The sequence below is a fragment of the Aulonocara sp. 'chitande type north' Nkhata Bay genome, linkage group LG13, assembly GCF_057382095.1.
Source record: "Aulonocara sp. 'chitande type north' Nkhata Bay isolate Kocher_YH1m ecotype deep benthic linkage group LG13, A_spYH_male_GT1.1, whole genome shotgun sequence".
NCBI classification, from domain to species: Eukaryota; Metazoa; Chordata; class Actinopteri; order Cichliformes; family Cichlidae; genus Aulonocara; species Aulonocara sp. 'chitande type north' Nkhata Bay.
The window spans coordinates 5,235,602-5,253,854 of NC_141356.1; the positions used below are offsets into that span (position 1 = coordinate 5,235,602).

General features: G+C 40.5%; 1 pseudogene; it reads left to right on the forward strand.

The window, feature by feature from the left end:
* Positions 1-4,105: 4,105 nt before the first annotated feature.
* Positions 4,106-11,418, forward strand: LOC147315505 (uncharacterized; annotated as a pseudogene).
* Positions 11,419-18,253: the final 6,835 nt, after the last annotated feature.

An 18,253-nucleotide genomic window follows, 5' to 3' on the forward strand; every position in this document is an offset into this window, starting at 1 on the left:
AAAAACCCACACTTTCATGATCAAAGGCGAAGAAAGAAGTCTTCGTTTGTCCGCTTCCTATGCGTCCGTCTCCTGCAGAGTCCGAACGAAGAATTCAGTCGAGGCTCCGGTGGGCGCAAGTTCGTTCAAACGAAAGTCTTCAGGAGAACGCAGCGCGGTGGTTCTACAGTATGAACGGAAGTGTACTTGATGACATCACAGCTTAGCTTAGTTTTTAATGCCATCCCCCCTTAATTTAACTGTGATTAATATTTGCAATGGAAAGTACAACTGGTATGAAAAACATAACACGAAGTAAAAGATTTCTTTAAGAAAAAAAAAGATCATTTATAACGTTTATAAGCACTTTTTCAAAAATTCCCTTTTACATATGATCTCTTTCGCTCTTTCTTCCAGTATGGAAGTTCTTCCAGGATGTAAATCAGTAGTGTTAACTGAAAGATAATTCTCTGTTTTTTATTGAGATGTGAATCTCACCCTGAAAATTTCAGTTGGTACTAAGGAGCCTAAACTGTGACAAGGTAACATCAAGGAAAAATACATGTTGAACCAGCAGCAGCTGTCTGAACCACTGATAAAAGGCAGAACAGATTCATGGTTGTTTACAAGGAAGTCTGACACTACAGCAGCAGAACTCAAGACTAATCAGACCAGAACATTTTAGTGATCTTATGTAAACTATAACCTCGGCTTTCTGTTCTTTGATACCAAGAAGATTTCCCTCACACCATTACACCACTACTGGTAGCCTGAACCATTAAGACGGAAAGGGGCTTTCATGTTGTTCATGCCATATTTGGATCGTACCATCTAGATGTTGCAACAAAATCGAAACTCATCAAACCACATTATTGTGGTGAGCACATGCAAACTGTAACCTTAGTTTACTGTTGTTTGCTAACAGCAGTAGCACCCGGTGCAGCCCATTTGCAATTCATTTAACATGAATTCAGAGACACTCTTCTGCATAACGTGTTTGTAACGAGTGGTTAATTGCGTTACTGTTGCCTTTGTGTCATGTTAAAGCAGTGTGGCCATTCTCCTCTGACATCAGTGTTTTCTCTTAGACCATTTTCTGTCCACCCAAAAGATGTTTCTGTATCAAAATCCCAGTAGATCAACCGTTTCCAGAATACTCACCTGCCTGGCATTAACAACTATGCAAGGTCCCAAATCAATTAAATTAAACCTTTCTTTCCCATTCTGATGCTTGGCTTGAACTCCAGCAGCTCGTGTCATGGTGAGCTGTGCGGCAAGCAAGGGTTGGAACAAATGCAGGACTCTGAGACACAAACTTTAAAATGAACTAAAAACAAAGCAGATGAAGGAAACAAAATAAAGACAAATTAGAACTAACAACTGCAGAGACTTGAGACCATGGAACTACAACACACAGCTAACGTGGAGGATGTGACAACAAGCAGGGAGACTGAAGACTTAAATACACAGGCAGGATAACGAGGGGACTGGAACAGGTGGTTACACAACTGGGACTAATCAGAGCTGACAAGACAGGGAGGAAGCAAAACTAAATACGCTGAACACAGTCTATCAGAATAAAAGAGGAAACAAGAGACACACTCTAAACATAATGAAAGAATGACTAAGAACCCGAGACCCACACCGTAACAGAAACTCGTGATCAAACTTCTGATCAATGATCAAACGAGAACAGAAAACTTCAAGAAAACAAACATAAACCACTCAGAATATAATCTCACCCAGATGAAGTCTAAAACAGAACATGACAGCTTGTCTTGACCATGTCTACATACTGCACTGAGTTCCTGCCATGTGATTGGCTGATTAGATATTTTTATTAGAAAGCAGTTGAACACATGTACTTAAAAACTTGGCTGGATGCATGCACACTTCCTTTAAAAATAAGAGAGAGAATGGTTATTTTATTTTCTAGTAGGAACGCACATTAACACAAACCATAAACATCCGAAATCAGATTTTATCTGATCTTCACTAAGAGACTTTCCTCCTGAGTTACAGCAACCCCAGAATATCCACAAGCCTTTTCTACTCTGTACCAAAATCGATAAACTCAAAGGCTTAAACAGGACCAGAGGACTCAGAAATATGAGGTGAGGAAGGATCGACTTTATTCTGCTTTTATTTTATTCTTTTGTTGGGGGCAAGGCACTGTCATGACTTAGAGTCACCCAGCCTCACGTAAAATAATCGTTATTGCGTTTTACTAATGCACTGATATTTTTATTAAAAATTAATGTCAGCTTGAATATATGAAAGCTTCACTGGAGTGTTACATGTGTCAGTTTGTGACATACTTTGGCAAATACAAGTGTACGTTAACTGTGACCTGCTGTCAAAGTCGTTTTGCATCGAGGTCCACATCCAGCCCACTTTAATCTTAAGTGGGCCGAACCAGAGAAACTCCCCTTTGTCTCAGTATAAAAATGTTTAACCATGCCTTTAATCCCCTTTAATATAAAAAGAAGTGAAATTTCAAGAGTGTTAACATTTAGATGGTAAGGGATTACTTTAAAAAAGCATTTTTAAAATTTCCTTTAAAAATTAAAAAAAAATTGGACAAGGAGGACGAGATGCATGAACAGTCGGGGGCTCCTCATCCACGTAGTAAATGATGATCTTCTCCATCATCAGGTTCTGCCCATCCACAGAAGGAGTAAAGCGTCTGCTCTGGTCAGTAAACAGTGGCAGCATCTTCACCTGCAGAAAGTCACGTGAATTGACGGAGTTAGCCAGTGGGTCCATTATACAAAACGTGCACACACACAAAAAGGTTGTACATATGTCTTTCTCCATGTAGTAGGCCATTCTGGACAGGTCATAAGTGCGATCTCCTTTCACCTTCTTCACATCAACCACAATCATGCGAGCGTCTGTATATGTAACCACATTACTATACTGTGACTTAAAGATGTTTAAATTAAAAAAAAAAAAACTTTCAGTATTATATAATGTTAGATTTGTGTTCTCATGAGTAAATATATTGATTTATTTTATGTTGGGAGAGACGTTTTTCTGATTGTCATTTTATTTTGAAAGAGATTTTACTTTGGTGATTGTTTTTTTCATTTCCTCTTCCTGTTCCGTGTGTGTGTTCAGTTGGCGCGAACTGCTGCAATGATGTATCGCATTCCCTTCCTGTGTTGCTAACAATAAAAGAAACGGGCAAAGTAATCAACCAAGTGAGTGTATTATTAAGAGAACATGGCCGAAGAAGAAGAAAACTCTTCAAGCTCAACAGGTTATGGGCCCAGGCGTGACACAACAGGAGGAAGATGGCAGAGGTTAGTGTTCAACGGAGACGAAAACAGTTACGAACTTTGGGAGGCGAAGTTTCTCGGCCACATGCGGATCATTGGCCTAAAGGACACTATATTATCAGTCACTAACCCAGATGCAGAGAAGAATGCTGAATGCTACGCTGAACTGATACAGTTTCTCGATGACAAAAGTCTGTCCCTGGTAATGAGAGATGCGGCTGATGACGGAAGAAAAGCTTTAAAAATACTACGTGACCACTACGATAGTAAAGGCAAGCCCAGAATCATCGCACTGTACACAGAGCTGACGTCTTTACAGGAGAAACCAGATGAGACAGTGACAGATTATATTATCCGAGCTGAAAAAGCAGTGACCTCTCTAAGAAATGCAAAAGAAGTCATCAGTGATGGGACTTATTATCGCCATGATCTTAAAGGGGCTTCCTGAAACTTACAAGCCATTTGCTATCCACACAACTCAAAGCAGTGAAGATTTAACATTCACACAGTTCAAAAGCAACCTACGAAGTTACGAGGAAACAGAAAAATTTGACAACAAAGTAAAAGTGGATAGTGTGATGAAGGTTGATTTAACATCAATCACCTGTCATGGATGCGGAAACAAAGGACATTTTGTAAAAGATTGTCGCCAAAAGGGAACACCTAAGTGGTGTAACTACCATAGAAGCTCGACACACAGTGATGAGACATGTAGAAGAAAAACCAAGTACAGAGATGACGCAAAACTAACTGTAGTAAAACTAGAGGGCAAGAAAGAAGAGCAGACTTTTGTATTTAAAGTCAGTCAAAGACCTCTGACTACTGACATAATGAGAGAAGGACTAATGGTGGACTGTGGTGCGACTTCACACATCATTACGGAGAAGAATAAGTTCATAAAGTTCGACGAGACCTTTGATCCTGGGGAACACTACATGGAGCTCGCTGATGGATCCAGGACAAACAACGTCGCACTCAAGAGGGGAGAAGCGAACGTCTCTCTACAAGACACACAAGGACACTGTACTACCATCACACTAAGAGATGCTCTGTTCATCCCATCCTACCCTCAGAGCATATTTTCAGTGAAGGCAGCTACAACCTATGGAGCACAGGTGGTCTTCAAGAAGGGACAGAACGAACTAGTGAACAAAGATGGGACAGTCTTCTCCATCGAAGAATACAACAGACTCTACTATTTGAAAATGGTAAACATTGAAACATCACTCAATGACATAATGTCCTGTGATACTGTTAATCTGGCTTGTGATGTAAAAACATGGCACGAAATTTTAGGACATTGTAATGTTAGCGATGTGTTAAAACTACCCGATGTTGTAGATGGCATGAAAATCACAGGCAGTGGGATGCTAGATTGTAATGTGTGCACAGAAGGGAAATTCACTAACAACAGAAACAGACAAAGTGACCCAAAAGCGAGTGAACCATTACAGTTGGTACACACTGACCTAGCCGGCCCTATTGAACCAAGTGGCCAAAGTGGTCATAAATACGCTATAGTATTTACCAATGATTTTTCAGGGGCAGTGTCAGTTTACTTCCTAAAACAGAAAAGTGACACGACAGAGGCCACAGCAAAGTTTCTAGCCGACTGTGCACCATACGGCAGTGTTAAGTGCATTAGATCGGACAATGGCACAGAGTTCACAAGCAGTTCCTTTCAGTCTCTTTTAAGGGAAAAAGGCATAAAGCATGAAACATCTGCACCATATTCTCCTCATCAAAATGGCACAGCTGAGAAGCAATGGAGAACTCTCTTTGAAATGGGGAGGTGTCTCTTACTAGAAAAAGAGCTGCCAAAAGAATAATGGCCTTACGCCATTCAAAATGCAGCTCACACAGCTGCTACAGTAACAGGACTAAAAGTACACCGTATCAGATGTTAACAGGGAAAAGACCAGATCTCTCAAAACTGTGGATATTTGGATCAGACTGTTACGCATACATACATAACCACAAGAAACTTGATCCCAGATGTGAAAAAGGAATATTTGTGGGTTATAGTAAAAATAGCCCAGCATACCTGGTCTATAACCCTCGCACAGGAAAAGTGTCAAAACACAGGCTTGTGAGATTTATCAAGAAGAACACTGTTGAACAACAAACACAGACTGATGAATATGACTCAGAAATTCAGACTTATGAGTATGTAGTACCCTCAAAAGAAAGTACAGGACAACAAAACGAAAATGCAACAGAGAACAGACCCCCTAGAGATGAGGAAACCACCACAAACGAACCAAACCCTGACATAGAAAGACATGAGGATGATGAGCAAAAACAAACTGAGCGCTATCCTAACAGAGAAAGGAAACCTCCCAAATATCTAGAGGATTACACATCTAACTGCAAAGATTTAACAAATGTAACCTCTGTGAGTGTTGATTACTGTTACAGAGCAACCTGTGGAATCCCCCAAACCTATAAAGAGGAGCTGAAATCACCAGAAGCACCAAGGAGGAAACAGGCAATGACAGAAGAAATCAACCCTCTGAAAGAGAATGACACATTCGAACTGACTACTTTACCTACCGGTAGAAATACCATTGGAGGAAAATGGGTCTACTCCCTCAAAGAAAACGAACAAGGACAAATATTCAAAGCCAGGTTTGTAGCAAAAGGTTACAACCAGACACAAGGGATAGACTACCAAGAGACATTTGCACCAACAGCAAACATGACATCTGAATGCAAACCCAGATCCACACCGTGCGAACTAAAAACGGATACTACCACGTGTGGAGAAAATGATGGAAATGAGACTGTTAACTCAAGAGAGTACAGAGAAATAGTGGGCAGCTTGATATATGCCATGACGTGTACGAGACCAGATATAAACTGGGTTGTTAGCAGACTATCTCAAACACTAGCTCAACCCATGAGAGAGGACCTAGTAACGGCAAAACAAGTCCTCAGGTATCTGAAAGGTACAAATGACTTTGAACTGATCTTTAAGAAAAACAGTGACTCAGACTCTGTAAAACAGGCTACTGTTTTGCACTTACTAAAGAGGGACCAGTAATATTTTGGAAAACAAAGAAACAGCCTACAGTGGCAATCTCAACATGTGAAGCTGAATACATTGGTCTTGCAACCACTACTCAGGAGAGCATGTATTTAACCCAACTGTTAAACGGCATGGACAAGAAAAGATACACATGTACGAAACTGTTTGGGGACAACCAAGGGGCCATTGCTTTGAGTAAAAACCCTGTGAAGAGACAGAGGTCCAAACACATTGATGTGAAATATCACTTCATTCGTGAGGCGGTAAATGAAGGGAAAATCTGCATTGAATACTGTCCATCAGAAGAAATGACTGCAGACATACTAACAAAACCAGTCACAAGAGTGAGACTCAGAAAGTTTCAAAAATGGTTCTTTGGAAATGCATAAGATGCTATGGGTTGATAGCATGAGAACAAGGGGGGGGGGGGGGGGGGGTGTTAAATTTGTGTTCTCATGAGTAAATATATTGATTTATTTTATGTTGGGAGAGACGTTTTTCTGATTGTCGTTTTCTGATTGTCATTTTATTTTGAAAGAGATTTTACTTTGGTGTAGGGCTGGGCCATATTATACCGTTAGGCAACGATAGGAAAATGAAATATCGCGATAGAATGGGAGTAAAACGCGCATGCGCAGTGCCTTTGTTTTCATACGCACATGGCCGATTGTTGAGTGAAACAGATGAACCAGAATTGGTTTGTAAAAATGGTGCAACTTCCGTGATGTGGAACTGGTTTGGTGTTTGTCCGTCAGATACACGACAAAGCACATTTTTTTTGCAGAACATGCAAGCGGCCATCGTTATTGTCATATTTGTCGGACTAAGATGCTCTTAAATCTGGGAGTAATCTGGGTCCTAAACTCCGTATGCTTCATGTCAAACAACACTGCAGCATCACTTAGAGTTAAAAACTGTCTAAATTCTTTCATCTTTAATAAAACGATCAGCATTGCTGCTTTACCAGGTGTAACTATAAAGTTTAACTTCCAGGCATCCATGAAAACAAAAGTTATTACATTTAACGGAGTTAGAAGTTCGCAGGAAGCTAGCGGAAGTTAGCTCGCTAGTTTCGCTAGTTACCTAAGCATGATATTGCATGTTCTGACTGAGAGATTTCTGAAAAAAATCAAACGTACAGCTCTGCTATCACTTCCAACATAAATGAAGACAGGAAACTAAACAGCAGTGACGTTTGTAGGGTTACTGAAGTTGGGCTAGCTAGTATATAATGATGTGCTACGTGATCGCTAGCGACACAGCTATGTTAGCATAACATAAACAGTGAAGCTGGAGGACGAACACTAACACTTTTCCACTTATAAAAGTTAACGTGAAGGTTCTTCATGGTTAGAGACAAATGCAATCGCATGGCAGGATGCTGTAAACGGACCAAACTTCAGTCAGGAGAACAACTGAGATAATCCATCCACAATACGAGGTTAGTCATTAATATACTGCAACAACATGTGAATAGAGCAGCTGCCAGAGAATTCAACATTAATGAAACAATGGTACAGAAGTGGAGGAAGCAAGAAGAATGAGTTTAATAAAGTTTGATTTATCTGACTGCTTTGTTTCGCTTAATGGGCCTTATAATCCCGTGCACCTTACGGTCCGAAAAATGCATACTGCACACTGCAGTTTAATGTTGCAAAGCACCTCTTTTTAACTTCAGTGGATATTATACATGGTTATGCTCAGGATATGTCAGCCCATTTCTACTGGAAATGCCTTTTGGTTAAACTTTCAGCAAGGAATTTGCATTTGCACTGTTACATTTTTATAAAGCTTTAATGTACATAAAAACCAGCTTCTTGTTTAAGTGAAAATAAATGGAAGGTTGTCTTTTTGCGCTAGTAATGTTGTGGAGTTGTATTTTGTCTCGCATCAATTATATTGTCGGTTATATCATTATCGCAAATTTTCAAATATATATCGTGATAAATATTTTTGGCCATATCGCCCTGCTCTACTTTGGTGATTGTTTTTTTCCTTTCCTCTTCCTGTTCCGTGTGTGTGTTCAGTTGGCGCGAAGTGCTGCAATGATGTATCGCATTCCCTTCCTGTGTTGCTAACAATAAAAGAAACGGGCAAAGTAATCAACCAAGTGAGTGTATTATTAAGAGAACATGGCCGAAGAAGAAGAAAACTCTTCAAGCTCAACATATAAGGATGAATCTTTCGGCTGCTAGTCCCAACAGAGCGGTACAAACCTTCTAAACTGCCACCCACCAACAAAACTAGCTAGCATAACATTAAAAAAAGCTTTTTGGTTCAACTCTGGCGGCTAATTACAATATTTGGTCAAGTAAAAAGCAAAACTACATCGCATATAATCATAATATATCTATGTCTTTACTTTGAAATGTGTTTTTTTTTGGGTGAAAATTTCCATTAAATGTGCATTTCTTTTCAGCAGAATAAAGTTTGTATCAAATTTAAACTGCTTACAGCTCTGATCCGAGGCTGCTACTGCGAGAGCGGCCAGAACAGCAAACATCCACATTGTCATAATCAAACGTGAAGGAGAAAGTTTTCGTCTGTCCGCTTCCTATGCATCTGTCTCCTGCAGAGTCAAAGACCGAATGAAAAATTCCGTCCATGCACCCAACAAGGTTACTTTTCTCTGCACATGTGCGTCCTGGTCAAACCTGTTTTGGACAGGAACCAAAGCACAGGTGAGATGAAGAACCAAGTCCGTATCGTTCTACAATAGAAACTGAGCTGTACTTGATGACATCACAGCTCAGCTTAGTTTTTACTGCCAGCCCCCTTAATTTAACTGTGATTAATATTTGCAATGGAAAAACATTACATTAAGATTTCTTTAAGAAAAAAAATGCGCCTGCCTAGACGATGCAGAATAGATGCTGAGTTTGTTACACATACAGACACTGATAGCAGTGCAGAGTCTATCACTGCTACATGTAACCAGGGTAACCAATTATGCAGTTAAAAGGGACCAGACACTTAAATCTTAGTGAAAGGCCATAAAACTGTCCCAGTTTTCTCAACAGTGGACAGAGTTAATGAGCCTGCGCAGTATCTGTGGCTGTTTTATCATCCAAGGATTTATTACTGTGTCATTCTGTGACGTGAACAGGATGTTTAATTGATGGCGCCACCATGTCACTGGTGCTAGAACTAACTGCCACGTTTCAAAACACTGTCCCTTTGTCATGAACTGACCTTTGCTGCAAATTCAAGTGCAGACTGAAATTAGGGCTGAAAAAATACCTGCTATCACCCTGCGGCAGCAGTCGTGTGGTGTTGTAAGAATGAGGACCCAAAACGTTGGCACTGGCTGTGATGCGAGCGAGCTTTATTGCAGACGGTGTACACAACAAAAACGAGGGAAAAACCAAAACAAAACCTGAACTAGGAACAACTAAAGAACACCTCTCTATGACTTTCATAGAGATAAGGTACCGCTGTACCAGACTCAGTGCCTGAAGAGATGGCTGAGCAGGTTTTGATGATGAATCTACTGGATGACACATTAGTTGACATTGCACAGATCAAACGTTGGACAGCTAAGGATGTCTTATTGTTGCAAGTTCGTGAGTACACCTTAAAAGGCTGGCTTGTTCAGACCGGGGCCTGTTTCAAGCCATATCGACAGAGAAAGCTGGAACTGAGTGTGAGGGATGATTGCGTGCTCTGCTGAGCCCGACTAATTATTCCCACCAAAGACAGAGACAAAATATTGAAACTCCTGCACCAGACTCATACAGGCATGTCGAAGATGAAAGGTTTGGCAAGGTCTTATGTATGGTGGCCTGGGATGGATGAGAACGTTGAAATGGAAGTGCAGGCATGTGAGGAGTGTCAGAAACACCACAAGTCTCCACCTACGGCACCATTACACCCTTGCGAATGGCCGGAATCACCATTGTCCAGGATCCATGTGGACTATGCAGGGCCTTTCCTCGGGGAGATATTTCTAATCATAGTGGATGCTCCTTCCAAGTGGATGGACATTTACCCTGTGAAATCCTCTACATCACAGGTGACTATAGAGAAACTGCGACAGAGTTTCGGTGTGTTTGGACCACCTAAAATGTTTGTTTCAGACAATGGAACATGTTTCACAAGTGCTGAGATTGAGTCATTCATGAAGCAGAATGGCATTGACCATGTGAGGTCAGCACCTTTCCATCCTTCTTCCAGTGGGTTGGCTGAGAGGGCGGTCCAGTCCCAGGAGGGGATGAAGAAAGTAAAAGGTGATACCTTGCAAACCAGACTGTCCCAATTTCTGTTCAGTTATCGCATCACACCGCATGCCACTACTGGTTTATCACCTGCAGAGTTGATGATGTCACTGAGACAGCAGATATTTTCAGGAGATATTTATGAATGCTCATTAAAAGATAAAATGATCTTGCAGGCCGACAGGTTAACCCAGAAATGTTTCCAAGTGGAGATCAGGAACCAGCTTATGAGCCTATCGGTGGACTCTGGGACTTACTGAACAATCTTTATCTTGATCTCTATGATATCATTTTTTGGAGGCTGAATGAGCTATTAGATTAAATGGAGGCACGATATGATGAGGACTTTGACACTGACTTTGACAATATCATTGAGAACAATGTAAACATTCTCAATATTAATGTGAGAGACAATAATGCCAATGTTGACCACAATGAACTGCATGATGATCATAATGCTGTTGTTGTTGTTGGCATTGAAAGTGATGATTCTGATGAGGCATTTGAAGACTGTGTGGATGTTCACCAGTACATCCCAGAAGAGGATCCTCAGCCAGCTGTATCCAGGAGGAGGTCTAGAGAGATGGATGAAGAAGATGTGGAACCAAACAAAAGAATCAGATGGAGCGAGGAGTTTTCTGATGATGACTCTGACTTCATCTCTGCTTGTGACACTGATAGCGAGGGCTGTCCTCACGTTGGTAATATTGCTGATGAGGACATCAATCAGCAGGTAACAGAAGAAGAACCGCTGCCTGGTGGATCCACGAAAAGGTCCAGAAAAGAAGATGTAGATGAAGAAGAGCGTAACAGCAAAAAATCCAGGCTTGCAAACTCTGATTCGGGGACTAGCTCAACTGTCTTTTCCTCATCTTTTCCTTGTTTTGATGTAAGAATTCCAGGATCCAGAATTTAAAAATATGTAAATAAGAAAATATTTAAATTGATTTTTTCTGAGCAACACAATCAAACCTCTAAGATGTCACTAGAAGGCTTCAGATCTCTTTCACCTGTGCTGAACAGGTGAATAGAAATAATTTTGCCATCTTTTGTCTGCAATAGAGAGGACAATCCAGGGCCTCTGGGTCTGTTCCACTTATTGTGTGTGAACTGATACATCAGGGCAACATGGGTGTTCCCCTTCCCAGAGGTTTAAGATGTCAAGGCAGTGGACAGTATGATGCGATGGGCTATTGTACCCAGAGGGGTGGAGAAATCCAGGTAGAGTTGGAGGAGAAGAAAGCGACAGAAGCTGCTCGAGAAATAAAGTTTTACCTTGTGAGGAAAGAGCAGAGAAAGAGAAGGATCTGGAGGTGGCAAGCCCACACTCTCTACCCCATTTCAGACTTAAACAGGACCAGCGGACTCAGAAATATGAGGTGAGGAAGGAGCTCCACTACTTTATTCTGCTCTTATTTCATTCTTTTTTTGGGGGCAAGGCACTGTCGTGACTTAGAGTCACCCAGCCTCACGTGTAAAGGTAACGTAAAATAATCGTTATTGCGTTTTTTATTGAAAAATAATGTCAGCTTGAATATAAATAAAGCACGAAAGCTTCACTGGACTGATAGTGCCTCGTTACATGGATCAGTTTGTGACATTGGCAAATACAAGTGCACGTTAACTGTGACCTGCTGTCAAAGTCATTTTGCGTCGAGGTCCACATCCAGCCCACTTTAATCTTAAGTGGGCCGAACCAGCAAAATGCATTTAATCCCCTTTAATATAAAACAAAAGTGCAATTTCAAGACTTTTTCTTCTACACAATAAAGAAATGCTGCTCAGAAAATGTTTTTCCCCCCCGTGGACTCCAGTAATCCCCTGTAATCGGCACATTAGTAATACAAACCAGCTAAAGCTACAGGTAGTTGTTAAATACCAGGAGGGGTGAGAAGGGTCGCTCTATAACCTTTTACAAAACCTGCTTTTGAATGAATTAAATTCATAAATATATTTTGCATCATTTTTACAATCTGGGAGCAAATAAAGTTTGAAAAATACAATGTGGTTTTTTATAGAGGTGGGAAGTACAAATTCTACATTACTGTACTTTCCTTGAGTATTTATCTTTAGGTAATTTTACTTTTACTTCCAACACTTCAGCTTAAATATCTTTACTTTCTGTATGCATTTTTTCCACCTCTGGCTTTCACAGAGGCTTATATGTTGCACTATTTCTTAGAAGGCTGCCACTTATTTTGGTCTTTTTTCCTTTTTCTTTTTGCAGGTAAACAAAGAAGATATAATATGTTCACAAGCCTGTCTCTTTTACTTTGGGCTGTGTAGGGAATATCTGTTTCCATGTTTAGAGTCTTTGTGCTGTGCTAAGCTAATCAAGTACAGCTTGACATGAGACTGGTATTTTTTTTTAAATAAACCTTTTTACTCACAGAAAGTGTAGAGTACGGAAGAGCAGACCAATTAAAAAAAATCAGAGGACATAAAGTTTTAGCAAGACTGAGAGCGTTCGTGGCAACGGACTTCTTATTTGTCATTTGTTAAAGCAGGACTCCCCCTTAAACAAGATTAATATGATTTACACTAGGCGTGCCCATATTGATGCAACTGGAGTCAGCCTCAGTACTGACTGTCCATCCAGAACCTTCTCCTGAGACACAGACAATAGTGTTGCATGCCCTGGAGACAGTCTTAACATTTAGATGGTAATCTGAGCAGAAGAAACGGGATTGTTGGTATTATTCTCATAATTTAGCTCAGCTGTACTCTGGGTGAGTCATTTCCCATAAAAATGCTTTGGTGGCGGGAAAACTACATGACATTATGCCAAGAAGATTTTAAACTAAAGCCCTCACCTCAAAACTAACTCACAGTTGAAACTCTGAGTTTAATTTATCAACTATAGTTACATATGTAAAAGGAGCCAATACTTATGTTTCCTGTGATAGGTGTTCATATTAAAAAGGTCAAAGTTTAAAATACTGAAAACCTGAGCAAGTGTATTTGTTGGGTCTGTCTAGCACAGGCCCACTGCTGGAACAAGACAATTTAAAAACACAGCAAAAGCATTGAACACTGCTGATGTTATGAACACTCTACACACGAGTCAAGATGCAGAAAAACTGCTCACGGAAACGCTGCACACTCCAGTTATCACAGTTATCATAGTTCTGTTTCCCTCTCTTTGATGAGTTCTCAGCCAGCTCTCGATCTGATAATGTGTAGCTTGCTAATCAGCTCAGAAGAGACCACAACGCAACCTCACACAGGGGTTGCGTGCTTTGCCCACAGTGGCAAAGACCTGCACTTTCATATTCAATTCAGCTTCTCCATCAAGTAGTTTTCAGCCGCTTCATACAGGGTTCAGCATATTAGTTGTTTTCGCAGGTGTGCTCTATATCTCAACAACGGCTCATAATAAGACGACAGTCTTTCAAACAGGTCAAGTGCCTCTATGCACATCATTAGTTAAAATATTTACCTATATCACTTCACCTCATATGTCATTGTACTGAATGTGAGCAACCCTAAGCTTAATGCAGATGACTTTTAACAACTGACACAGACGTACACAAACAACACAAACAGGCCTATAACTTTCCCCAGCCTGCGTGAACCCGCACGGCCGTTGAGCTCCTGGACTCGCGTGTACCCGCGCAGTCACTGAGCTGCACCTGCCTGCGTGAAACCGCACGGCATAGGCGTTGCTCTCTTTCCTTTATAAGCCTGCGATTAACCGCACGGCTCAGGTCCGCGTGAACCCGCGCAGCTACAGCGCTCTTCTTTGTACAGTACTTACTTGGTGCTGTTCTTGCATTAATCTCGAATCCCGTCAATCACCATCCAGCGAGGAGAAAAAACAGACAGCTAATCCACCGGCCCGATGACAAATTCTCACGTCTCAGGACTTTACTACAGGAACTTCTATACGTCCTGGCTGACGTCTTTCGGCGTGTCTCTTTTTCCCCTCGGTGGATGTCAATTCTAGGGATCCGGCATCGAAGGACCAATTAATGTTGGGTCTGTCTAGCACAGGCCCACTGCTGGAACGAGACAATTTAAAAACACAGCAAAAGCACTGAACACCAAGTAGGCAAAGTTCTTCTTGTTACTCATGCATAAGGGAGACCTGCCTGGAGCCAAGTGTCGTTGCACCACTTGACCTCCGTCAGACTCTCAGCCAGGTTCCCCATAGCACTCCTTTTATTGTGGTTACATGAATATGCATAGGGTCATTAACACATAACATCTTACATAGGTATACATGTGAACAAAGAATACTGTGAGTGTGTGTGTGTGTGTGTGTGTGTGTGTGTGTGTGTGTGTGTGTGTGTGTGTGTGTGTGTGTGGGGTCAGAGTGTGACCCCATAAAGACTTCCCTAAACCTGCTGGTCTGGAAGTCCAACAGTTCATCTAAACAAAAGGCACTTAGACTAAAACAGATATAGCTACGTTTATCCTACCATAAGACAATAAGAGAAGGTACGACCTCTCCCATCCTCCCAGAGTGCTCTCTAATGCACACAAAGTTTGCAGACTATCAAGGATCAAACCTCTACCAATCTACAACTAATTATAAAACTCTAAGCATATATGGTTAAATATTTCTAAGCATAAATGACAATCAACAATACAAAACCTAACAGTATTCACAACCAATTTATGTGAGCTGAAAAAACAGAAATTAGTGTGTTTAAAACACTCTAATACTTTCTCCATTTTTTGATTTGCATACCATCAGTGATAGGAGATACCTCCAATTCAATCCAATTCAATTCAGTTTTATTTATATAGCGTAAAATCACAACAACAGTCGCCTCAAGGCGTTTTATATTGTACAGTAGACCCTATAATAATAGATACAGAGAAAACCCAACAATCATATGACCCCCTATGAGCAAGCACTTTGGTGACAGTGGGAAGAAAAAACTCCCTTTTAACAGGAAGAAACCTCCAGCAGAACCAGGCTCTGGGAAGGGCGGGGCCATCTGCTGCGACCGGTTGGGGTGAGAGAAGGAAGACAGGATAAAGACATGCTGTGGAAGAGAGACAGCGATTAATAACAAGTGTGATTCAATGCAGAGAGGTCTATTAAAACATAGTGAGTGAGAAAGGTGACTGAAAGGGAAAAATTCAGTGCATCATGGGAATTCCCCAGCAGCCTACGTCTATTGCAGCATAACTAAGGGAGGATTCAGGGTCAGCTGGTCCAGCCCTAACTATATGCTTTAGCAAAAAGGAAAGTTTTAAGCCTAATCTTAAAAGTAGAGATAGTGTCTGTCTCCCGAATCCAAACTGGAAGCTGGTTCTGTCAAGGTTGGCTGAAAGAGAAGCCAAACGCTGGACTTTTAGAATGGAGAAAGTGTGTTTATTTACAGAGAAAACAGTGCCAGTAATCCACAGTGTGTGCTCTCCCAATTCCCCGTGCTGTGATTCCTCTCCGTGATGCGTGGTACTGTTTCGTCCTCCTCAGTGCTGTGTTCAACAGTGTGCTGCTCCCTCCACACGTTTGCGTAATCACCCTGGAAACAAGAGATGCCACGATGAGTGCCGTCCCATCCACCGACAGACAAAACACATCAACTATTCCAACAAGAGAGTAACTGAAAACACGATTATACAAGCTGAGCACTAACTGTATTTCTAGATTAATAATCCTGCGCTGAGTAGAGCTCCTTGATTAGGCAGATCAGCAACAGGTGAGTGATTGTCACAGGTGTGGCTGGCTCCAAGGCAGGGACTCTGCAGGCCTGGTGGGGCAGCAAAGCTGACATAACAACACACAGGGAAATGAGGAACCAGGAGCAGATCGCACCACAACCATAAATAATTAAGAAAGACGAATAAAACTCATAATATTCATTCAACTCAAAAATAACACATGATCCCTGGGTCACAGACTCAGACCCATGACAGGTTCCACAGAAGAGGGGCCTGAAAACTGAAGGCTCTGCCTCCCATTCTACTTTTAAATACTCTGGGAACAACAAGTAGGCCTGCAGAGCAAGAGCGAAGTGCTCTAATAGGGTGATATGGTACTATGAGGTCATTAAGATAAGATGGGGCCTGATTATTTAAGACCTTGTATGTGAGGAGCAGGATTTTGAATTGAATTCTGGATTTAACAGGAAGCCAATGAAGGGAAGCCAAAACAGGAGAAATCTGCTCTCTCTTTCTAGTCCCTGTCAGGACTCTTGCTGCAGCATTTTGGATAAACTGAAGGCTTTTCAGGGAGTTTTTAGGACTTCCTGATAATAATGAATTACAGTAGTCCAGCCTAGAAGTAATATGATCTGCACCAAGTCCCAGTAATTAAGGAGGTTTTTTAGACCTCAACCAATCAGCAAATAATACCGGCTGACAATATTGCCTGCCATTGTTAGCTATTTGCCATTTTATCGGCGTTGCAATTTATCAAAGTTAAAAAATGGTTTTAAAGTAAAGAAGAGATGAGAAAAACACATTTTAACTATTTTATGAGGGTTGCACAGTCTTGATCACCTTTTTTTGAATAATGGAGACATTTGAACTCTCATTCAGCAGCCTCGCCCAGTTTTAATGCGACTTAAGGAGAGTTCCTGGTATTTAGCCTGTAATGAGGTTGTCCTCTCCACTCACATTAATACAGCATTTTCAAATGCTCAAGACATAAAGACACAGGAATATTTATTTTACTATGTAATGCATGTTACATAGTGTTACACAGTAACATGCATTACAACAAAACAAAAAAACAGCAGACTTCCTTTACTTGACTTCCTTTAATATGTAAAATCAATATTCCGTGGTGTTAATACCAGTGTTTGAAATGCCACAAATACAACTACCCAGCTGCTGAGCAATCGGTGATAAGTGCAAGTGAGTAGTTTAAAAGAAAACATATAACAAAGGTTATAAAAAACGGTTCTAATTTTGTGTGTCCAAATAAATTTTAAAAAGTTGTCTCATATATTGGAATATAGTACTTTTAAATCCCCAAATACTGGTATCCAAAATCCATTAAAAATCCTATAGCTGTCAGCTGTAATTACTTTTAACCTTTAATCATGCAAAGGAAGTAGAAAATATGGCAGTGGAATGGCGAACTGTGTTTCTTTCAGTTTACAACACAAAGAGGATGAACAGGTCAGGAAAATTAAAAAAGAACCTAAAACAAAACCAAAAAACAAATGAATAAATAACAAAAGTGCTTCACTTTTTTCATTTTGTAAATCAGGATTATCAGAGCAGAGCATTGTAATTACCTTAATTTCTTATTACTTCTCTGAAGTCAACAAAAAACTGAAAATTTTGTCATCATAATGCCGAAAATTATAACGTCATCAACAGAAATGATTTTTGCTTTTTGATCTTTAATACCATCAGCCAGTTTGTGCAGCACATGACATTTTTTCAGACGCCAAATAACTGCCAGATCTTACAAGTCCACAAAATCTATTTCTCATTGTGAGACAAAAGACAAATTAATCACACAAAGACCTTTAATCGGGTTTGGGGCGTTTATTTTTAGGTGAAATGAAATATTTGCTTTAAATATAAAACTCAATGTCTTCATTTATGGTAAAACCAGGTTGGAATATTTAGGCATGCTATGTCTTAGAAAGTGTTACGATTACTTTGACATTTCTTTTATTAAGTGAATGCATTAACTATAGGAGATCTAATTTCATGGTATGATGTAGCCATAGTATATTTTTAGGAACTCAACAAAAACATGTTTTTTCTTATTGCAAACGACAGTCGGTGAGTCAAGATAACCCCATAGGTTTATTTGTGTTAAATCGACCGTAACA